Genomic DNA, 9,474 nt, shown 5'->3' with positions numbered 1-9,474 from the left:
ATAACCAGCCATCTCCGTTTGCAGAAAGGCTTTGAGTCAGTTTGGTTATTATAAAGTGTGACTGTGGTGCAGATTTTGATGGATGTCCGAGAAGCAGCCAGCTCCCCACAGCCTTCCCGGAGTCCGCCTTCGGCTAGCCTGCGACAAGCCGGGTGGCACCAGGGTGACCTGTGTGTCCTCAGCTCTGTGCCTGAGCTTCTGACAGGGCTGGGCTTCTTCCCTTTCTGGCTGCCCTGAGTTCTTCAGACTCCAAGTTAGGGTTGCTTTTCAATGCCAATACTCTGGGTCCCAAGGGAATCAATACTGTTAGAGTTATGAAACACTTTTTGAGAAATGTGTGCTCTTCTTTATAACACTTTGCAATAAGTTCTTCTGACACTTTATAATATACTCTGCAATCAGCTTTATTGACCCCTCCAACAGCTAATTTCAAAGTAGTGATGGACAGGCATGCTTTTTGAGGTCTTGGGAGCAAATGTAACATTTTGTGAAAGACTCGATTTCTAATCAGTGACCAAGTGTTAGGGAGTGTTCTTGCTGCTGTGTGGCCGGTCTATTCCCCAGGAAGGAAATACTAATTTTAGTTAGACATTAATGAGTGTGAAAATGGTATTATTTTCCTAAGCAAGTTCCAGGCCCCTTGAATTCTGCTCCCCAAAGAATCTGTGGACACCTGCTTCCAGCCTCTAGCCCCGGAGCCTGCTGGCCAGCACCGTCGCCTGGCTGCCCACGAACTGGGCTTCACTTTTTTCTTCCTTCCTTTCTTTCCTTGTCCTTCCCCTGTGTTCTTCCCCTCTCCTCTTCCTCCCTTACCTCTTTCCTCCTTCTCCTCCTTCCTCCCTCTGTCTGTCTCTTCCCTGCTACATGCCAGACCTTGAGACAGGGCCTTGTACACAGTAGCCTGGAAGCCGTGGATGAGTTCCTTCAATCTTAGGCTTGGGGTGGGGGCTTCTCTTTTGGGTCCAGTCCTGTGTACAGCGTGGATCAAAAGAACCCTCCAAGGTGCCTACCTCTACAAACCCTGGCTTGGTGGCGGGACACATCACCTGTGTGAAGCCGTGTGTGTCCCTACCTGGTGAGACCTGGGGCCTAATCACTTCCAGCGTCTCTCTGTGGCTGCCAGCTGTGGGCTGTCCACTTCATTGTGCCTGTGGAAGGACAAATGACCTCCAGCTGCAGGGACTCTGTCCAGGCCCTGGGAAGGTCTGACACTCTCTTGGCCCCCAGCATGTGTCTTTGGCCCCCTCCCCACCATGTTCCAAGTTCGCCCCTGATTCCCCACCCCAAGGTGGTGCGTCCACTCTGCAGCTTTGGGTCCCCAAACAGATGCAAGGACTGAGTTTGTTTCACTCCCTTTAATTAATCATGGCTTCCCAGCTTCCACGACCAACCCCAGGCGATTGTGGCACAAGAGGACGGGTCCCTGGGTGCCCTTGGCTGACCTAGTTATCCCCCTCTCGTTTGCAGTTCTCAGGCAGAGTGTCCTGAGGGTGCTGCCTGCTGCACTAAGGGGGACGTTTCTGGAACAATCCGGGCTGTGTCCTCCTTCCTCCTAGAACAGAATGTTCCGCAGTGCTGGAGCTCAGTGATCCAAGTGACTTCCAGGGCTGGGGCTCCAGGGTCCCTCAAGTGTGCTGAGCCATGGGGCGTGCTCAGACAAGTTGCCATCTGTCCTCTGCAGTTTTCCCGAGCCTTGGGGACTGGCTCACATTCTCTGGTTTTCACATGAAACTCTTCTGGGTTCTGGTTGGCCACTGGGTTTGTATTAAGTCTCCCCAGCAAGGAGCATGATGGTGTGTCTTACTGCTGGATGCCAGCGAGGAGCCCGCATGGGATGTGGCCAAGTTCAGACTGGCCCATTAAAGGGTGGTGCTGGTCCACGGCAGGGACTGGTGGTTCTGGGACCTTGGAGTCTATTTAAAGAACCAAACAGGCTGCCCTCAAGGAGCTCACAGGCCCAGGCCAGAGAAAACCCAGCAGTTAGGGGAGGCCATTTCTCTGCATAGCCTCCTGCCAGCTTTCACCCCGAGAGTGCTTGCTGGTAGGGTCAGCGGAGCAGGTGCAGGAGACGGGCCCTTCTGCAGAGGCAGCCGTGGCCAGCAGAGTGTCACCAGTGGGAATCTGGGACTCCATGTTGCCAGGTCTCCTGGTGTTTTAAAAGGAAAAAGAAAATCTTTATTTTCATATCACATCTTCAGCATTTTAAATATTGGCAACAAATTCAAAATTTAAAATTCTACCTGAGCACAGAAGGATACGCTTATAATCCCAGTGACTCAGAAGGCTGAGGCAGGAGGATCACAAGTTCAAGACCAGCTTCAGCAATTTAGTGAGATCTTGTCTCAATATAAAAAATAAAAAGGACTGGGGGATGCAGCTTGGTGGTTCAGTACCCCTGGGTTCAATCCAAATAAATAAATAAAAATAAAAATACATTTAAATTCTCTTTTCTTTTCTTTTCTTTTCTTTTCTTTTCTTTTCCTTTCCTTTCCTTTCCTTCCTTTTCCTTTTCTTTTCTTTCCTTTCCAACAAACTGTATTTGCAGGTCGTGACTTCTCCTGCCTTCAATTCACCCAGCAACACCAGAGTGTTGGTGCCAGTCCTGACGACTGCCACTTGCCAAGTGTAGCGGAGGTTTAAAAGGGAAACGTACTTTGTCAGAGTGAGTTGTCACATGCCGCCTGTTACAGGGGTGATCTGCTGTGTGCTGGCAGACAGCAGCTAGTCGCTGCCACCATGCTTCGGTCTTGCATAAATATCTGATGTGCACTATGGATGATTGCTGCGCTTTTTTCTACTAGATTATAAGATTCTTGAGGGTGAATGAAAACTATTAGTTTCCAATGGATGCTGTAACGAGTCCCACACAGTGGCTTAAAACAACACAAACATTTAATCGTACAGTTCTGGAGCTCAGAAGTCTGAAATGGGTCTCACTGGGATGTCACAGGGGAGTCAGCGGGAACAGTTCCTCCTTGAGGCTCTGGGTAGAGTCCGTTCCCTGCCTCTCCAGCTTCTGAGTCCACTGCACTCCTTGGCTTGTGGCCCCAGCACTTTGACCTCTGTTCCTGTGGCCACATTTTGGAAGTACAGGGCTGAAGCTGGGAAGTGCTGGGGAGGGCAGGAGGCACGGAGCAGGGGAGTGGAGGGCAGGGTCCTGGGGTCAGAGCTTGGGTTGGAATCCCAGCTCCACTCTCTCTAGCTGGGTGACCTGGGAAAGTGCATTGCACCTTGGAGTCTCTATTCTGTGTCTCGGAGGAGGAGATGATGGCAGTGCTTTCCTGTGGCTAGGGAGAGCAACTGTCCAGATTCCGCCCGAGGAGTTCCTTGGATGTGGGGCTTTCAGTGTTAAATCACAACGGTTCCAGGCAGCTCAGGATGAGTGAGACTCCCTGCTAAGAGTTCAACAACCTTAATTACCACCAGTTTCTTGGATTTGAGATTCTCTAATTGCCAGAGTGTGGGAGGAAGAGAGGAGGGGGAGAGTTGGTGCTGCAGGGGAGGTCCGAGCCTGACCTTCAAGGGCACAGGGAACCCTGGGTGCCCTTCCTTGTGCCCTGAGACAAATGGCATGCCTCAGGGGAAGAGAAGAGGAAGACATGAACACCCCACCAGGGAACTCCCAGCATGATGGGTGGGTGGGGACTGAGCACCCAACCTCACTGGACCCCACTGTATAACATACGGGCCAGCGGTGCGCCTGCCTGGAGTTCTGGGGCTCAGATATTTTGCTGTGAATAAAGGTTATTTGGTGCCTAGAACTTTTCTTTACAAAGCAAAACGTCCAGGGATCTCTTTGTGAGTTGTGCACGAGGCCTCCGTCCCTGGGCTGATATTCCCCTGGATTCTTGCTGACTGTACCTCCCCCAGAAGCCGTAGCTGTGGAGAGTGCTAGGAGACTCGGCTTCCTGAGCGTGTGACTGCCGGGTTCCTGGAAACGAGGACTTCCCCAGGTGGAGCATGCTTCTCAGTGCTGTGTAGAGGACTGGGATCTTCTAGAGGATGCAAAGGGGCCCCTGGTTGGTACCTATGAAAGCCCCTTTCCGTATTTTAGAAGTGATGTCACCAGGATTCAGTCAGGGAGGAAGTCACCAGCCTGCTCCTCTCCAGATGGGAACTGCCGTGGATGGCCACACCTTCTGCTTCTACTGCCCGCCCAGTGCCCGCAGGCACAGGGGCCACCAGCCCACCCACAGGCCCTCCCCCAGGGAGCTCTCTTGAAGGATGCCACCATCCAAGGCTGTGAGTCCTTTCCAACTGTCCGTCACAGCCAGGGGCCCATTGCCTGCTCTGTGTGTCCATGCGTGCAAGACCCAGGTGGGGACAAGACTGTGTGTGTCTGTGAAGGCACGTGTAAGGGACACGTATATGCTGCACTTTGGATAAGTGTCCCCATGGCACCATCGGGGGGTAGTGGGACCTGTAGGACGTGGGGCTTAGTGGGAGGAAAGCAGGTCACTGGGGACGTGCCTTTGAAGGGACGTCCGCTCACTTCCCTCTCTCTGCTTCCTGGGAATCACGAAGTGAGCGGCTTCCTCCACACACTCCCTCAGGCCCCAGCCATGAGACCAGCCATGAGCCGAAATAAATCTTTCCTCTCGATAAGTTGATGACCTCAGGTGTGTTGGTAGGGGAAAGTAGACTAACAGTACCTGTCTCTGTCCACCTAAAACCGGAGGTGTGTCACCAAGCATGTGTTCAGCAGGCTGACATTTTTGATTCTAGTCCATATAAATGTGTGTGTGTGTGTGTGTGTGTGTGTGTGTGTGTGTGTGTATTTATAACTTCTTATCTAAAATGTTTGAGGCCAGCATGTTTCAGATTTCAGACTTTTTTGGATTTTGGGATATTTGCATAAACAAAATGAGATATCGTAGGGCAATGAGACCCAAGTCTGAACATGACATTCATTTATGTCTTCTGTAAACCTCACATATGTACCTTGATAATGACTTTATATAATATTTTAAGTAATTTTGTGCATGAAACAAAATTCCCTGGTGTGAAATCTCCCACCTGTGGTATCACGTTGGTGGTCGAAGTGTTTTGAGCTTTAGATATTTCAGGTTTTTAGTTTTTGGGTTTTTTGATATTGTAGATGTTTAGGGGTGCTCCTCCTGTGTAACACACACGTACAGGTGGCTGAAAAACCTTAACGCAACACCTGCCCTGTAAACGCTCTGCGCTCTGCCGCGTTCTGTCCTGTTTACTTTCGTTCCTGTCACTTACTGGTGGTGACCCCCTAGATTTTGCAACTCATTGGTGGGCTGTGGTCCCTGCAGGCGGCAGTGTGGGAACAGGGTCTTGCAGGTGCCTGGGCAGGGAGAGGGGAAGCCTGCATTGTACCATTCCGTCCTTGGAGGCTCCTGTGGCCAGGGTGGGCCGGGTGGGCCTGCCTCTAGAGGCTTCCGCCTGGCAGCTGCAGTTGACCTCCTTCCCTCTCGGTCCTTCCTGACCTCTGCCTGCTCCGTTTCCTACAGACTCTGTTTTTCTCTCTTTTGACACAGTCCCTAGACCCTTTGGCTTCTCTGAGCAGGTGTCTCTGGGCTTCCTGACCTGCCCTGTCTTCTGCTTAGCTGTGGGAGAGGGGCAGGTGGCAAGCCCTGGTGAGTGCTGAGCACCGAGCGGCCAGTGGGGATGGTGGACCTCCTGCAGGCGCACGGCCGCCCTGTGAGCCGGTACTGTCTCCCCTGCGTGCACAGCCGGAAAACTGCTCCTGTGAGCAGCAGTGCACCCTGGGGCCTGAGCCCGCGTGAGCAGCCCGGCCTGTAGGTCCAGGCCACCTGGGCCACGGCTGTGGGTTGGCTTTGTGCTGTCCCAATTCCCCTGCATCTTTCCTGGGGACGGTGGCTTAGGGAAGACTCCTGTCACCTCCTTGGTGTGCAAATGCCTTCATGGGAGGCAGCTCCTCACCCTTTGGTGTTGGCCTGGCCCAGGTCTGGGAACTTTTCAGGGGCTCATTGAATGTGGAGGGGTGTTGTTTTGCTTTCAAGAATGCCAGGGGGTCAGAGCTGCGGCTGGCGTCCTGGGCGCGGCTGGCGGTCTTTGTTTGCTGGGAGGCGGTTGTGTAGCCATGCTGGCAGGGGCTGAGTGTCTCTGAGGAGGCTAAGCTTCGTCCAGGTGTGGGTAGGTTGCTCTTTGCAGGTCATGAGCTCCCCGTTCCTGGAAGTGTGCAAGCCAGCCTGCCCACGAATGCACCGTTTTAAACATTCAAACCTTAGCATGGTGCAGGACGGGCTCACAGCTGCTTTCTGGATGGACGAGTTTTTGAGCAGCTCTGACCCTTCCTCCCCAACAGACCTCAGATGGGCGATTTCTGGGAAGGACAGTGAGGGATTGGTCCAAGTTCTCATCGGCTTTTCCTTCCCCAGAGTACCTGAGAGAGGGTAGCCCAGCTCCTTGAAAAGCCCACAGAGAGCCAGGCCGTTCATGATTCGCAGGACGCCCTACGAATCCCCTTCTGCATTCCCCTTCTGTAGTGAGCCAAGTCCATTTCCCCCCATCATCCTTGCTGGTGACAGCAATCTGGGCTGGAGCAGACACATCCTCCGTGAAGTGTTGCACTTGCACGAGGCCGAGTCCCCTGGCATGTCCCAGAGCTGGGTTGGCCACTGGCCTGCCGTCTGTTTTTGCCAATGAACTTTCACTGGCCCATGATCAACATTTTACGGAGTGTCTGTGGTTGCTTTAGGCCACAAAGGCAGAGTCAAGCAGTTCCAACAAAGAGCACGTGGCCCCCAAGCCTAAAATGTTTACGGCCCCTTGTTGAGAGCCGCAGTTTGGTTACCCTCCATTCATGGTGAAGAGATTCCAGGTAGAGGCTGCAGGGGTGGGTTTACCTGATGGGGATGCTCAGCACTGCACTCCCAGGTGCACCCCGGGAGAACCGGGAGCAAGCACCCAGCAAGGAGTGTCCCGAGTAGCACGGCTCACCAGAGCTCAGAGGAGAGATCTGCCCCACGCCCCTCGGTTGTGAATGGGGAGGCCACAGGCCGTCCGTCCTGGATGTGGTGATCTTGGGTAAACACCAATTCATCAGACCACTCAGCTTACATTTTATCTCATTTAGATGTTGGCGTAACATGAAAAATTCCATGATGAATGCGAAAATATTGAAGAAATAGGCTTTTCTTTATTTTTAATCATCTGAAGCCAAAATTCTCATTAATGCTGTTGAAGCATTTCTGTTCAAGTTCTTAAGTAATCCTGCAAAACATCACAGTTGATGAATTAGGCCAATTTAGCATCTTGTTTATTTGGTCAACAGGTTTTAATGGAATTCATTTTGGGCCAATGGCCTGGGGCCCTGGACGAAGCCATTGCCTGTCGAGTGTGACAGTGGGGATCCTAGTTGTACCCCAGTTTGCTCGTGCCTGACCCTTCTTGATCAAGGCTGAATCACAATTCCAAGGAGACAAGCAGATTTGGCTGGCCCTGGCAGTGGGTCCCTGTCCTCCAGGGTGGTCTTTGGGGTAGCCTGGGCCTGTAGAGACATCCTGAGATGAGCTGGGACCAAGTCAGGTCTCTGGCCCACAGGGCCGCTCTGCGACAGTGTGTTAACCTGGCCTTTCCACCGGGTGAGCACCACTCACGGTAATGGCTGGTGCCACTGGTGATCTCGGGTCCTCCCTCAGAATCTCTAGAAGGGACGGCCCCTCTCTCCCGATGATGCACACTCAGCTGTGTGTTGGCTTCCCGGGCCGCTGGGGTAAAGCACCAGCAGCAACTTCCTGACGTGGTTCTGGGGCCAGGAGTCTGAGGTCCAGGTGTGGGCGGCGGCTCCTCCTGAGGCTGGGAGGAAGGGTCTGTGCCAGGCCTGTCTCCGGGGGGCGTCTCTGTGTCTGCTCACGTCTGTGCTTGAATTCTCTTTCAGATGAGGACACCGGTCACCTCATGTGACCTTCCTCAACTCTGAAAAGATCCTGTAAATAGAGTCACATCCTGGGATCCTGTGGGAGGTGAGGACTCTAGCCTACTTTCTGGGGACAGAGGGACACAATGCAACCATGACACTGGCCACATGAAACGCCTGTAGTTAGAGGGTCCAGAGGACCCAGGCGTGGTAGACAGCATCATCTCTGTCCTTCTGGCCCGTTCCATGGCTGGACTTGGGCAGGGGAGCCCATGTGGGAGGCCCTGCCTGTGCTGTGTGGTTTGGTCTGGCTTCTTTGGCCCCAGCCATTCTCCATGAGAAACAGATGTCCCAGGGAAGCCCGGATTAGACAGGCAGTCGGTGCAGAGAGGGAAATCAAGTCAGGCGGATCAAGGAGGCCAATTCTGAGTGAGTCCGGCCAGTTGGAGACAGTCCCCGGAGGGATTAATTCCTCCAGAGCCCTTCCTCTACTCTATCAAGAACCTGCCCTGCTCCAACCTGTTGCCAAGGTAACCAGTCCCAGGAATTGCCCGTCCCTACAGGGAGCCACAAGGCTGTTAATTAATGTCCTGGCTGCTCATCCTGCCCTTCCCCTTCAGCCCACCTGGCTCCCACCTTTTGGCCCTCCCACCCAGCATTCCTGGGCCTGGTCCCCTCTGCAGGAAGAAGAAAGATAAGGGGGAGAAGGCAGGGGGACAAAGGAAGCCTAGGACATATAAAAAGGGCAGAGCACCTCGCTTGTTGGGACACCAGGACACCAGCTTTGGCCTCCTTCTCCCTCGAAGGAGAAGTCTGTTACCCCTTTTTTAATAAACCCTGGCTTATATGCTTGCCTCAGCGTGCCTCTCTAATGTTCAGACTTCAACAGGTGGGGAAGCAGGACTTGTCACCGATAACTGGTGGTAACACCAGTAGCTGCAGAGAGGTTGGCCTGGTCCCAGAATGAGAGCCACAGGGACCTCACTTGAACCCAATCTGTAGAGCCGCCCCAGCCAACCTGCAGAAACAGAGAGAGCAAGAAATACACATTTCTTGTTCTAAGCACAAGATTTGGGACTGTTTGTTATGTAGCATTACCACAGCAATGGCTGATGAATACAGTAGATCATAAATTGAGGTTCACAAAATGCCTGCTGTGATTATGGGGAATAGTTAATGGTTATACTGTTGATATTCAAATTAAAGACTCATGAGATCATTATTCAATGGAATACTTATTGTACACACGAAGAAACCAAGATCCTGAGGGGTTAAGCAACTCACCCAGTCACAGGGCAGAGAGATGAGAAGCCAGAATTCCTCGTGGACTTGTCCTTCTGTGGCTCTGAGTGGTGTGATCATAGGGGTCCGTGTAGAAGTGGAACCAGGCTGGAAACTAACTTTCAAGGTTTCTTCCCGCAGGGTTGGCTTCAGTGCCCTTGCTAGGACCTTTAAGAGACGGTAACAAGCAGCAAGATGAATTTCCTCTTTTGGTTCTTGTTCCTTGGAGGGAGACTGAGCAGGACATGGGGTGGCTTCAGGGCAGGAAGAATAATGGAAGGGGGGGGAGGGAGGGAGGAATGTTTTGGGCAGAGGCTGGAAATTCAGAAGGAAAGGCTGAA

At 52.6% G+C, this 9,474-nt stretch overlaps 1 long non-coding RNA gene across 1 annotated transcript; it reads right to left on the bottom strand.

Moving 5' to 3' along the window:
- Positions 1 to 7,815: 7,815 nt before the first annotated feature.
- LOC144253266 (uncharacterized) lies at positions 7,816 to 9,214 on the bottom strand. The gene is made up of 3 exons (XR_013343252.1): positions 9,137 to 9,214; positions 8,707 to 8,870; positions 7,816 to 7,922 (listed from the first exon to the last, which is right to left on the bottom strand). It is a non-coding gene; the product is annotated as an uncharacterized LOC144253266 (long non-coding RNA).
- Positions 9,215 to 9,474: the final 260 nt, after the last annotated feature.

Source organism: Urocitellus parryii, chromosome 2 (genome assembly GCF_045843805.1).
Source record: "Urocitellus parryii isolate mUroPar1 chromosome 2, mUroPar1.hap1, whole genome shotgun sequence".
NCBI classification, from domain to species: domain Eukaryota; kingdom Metazoa; phylum Chordata; class Mammalia; order Rodentia; family Sciuridae; genus Urocitellus; species Urocitellus parryii.
Note: the sequence above shows the minus strand (reverse complement) of the source record. Positions and strands in the feature narration are given on the sequence as shown.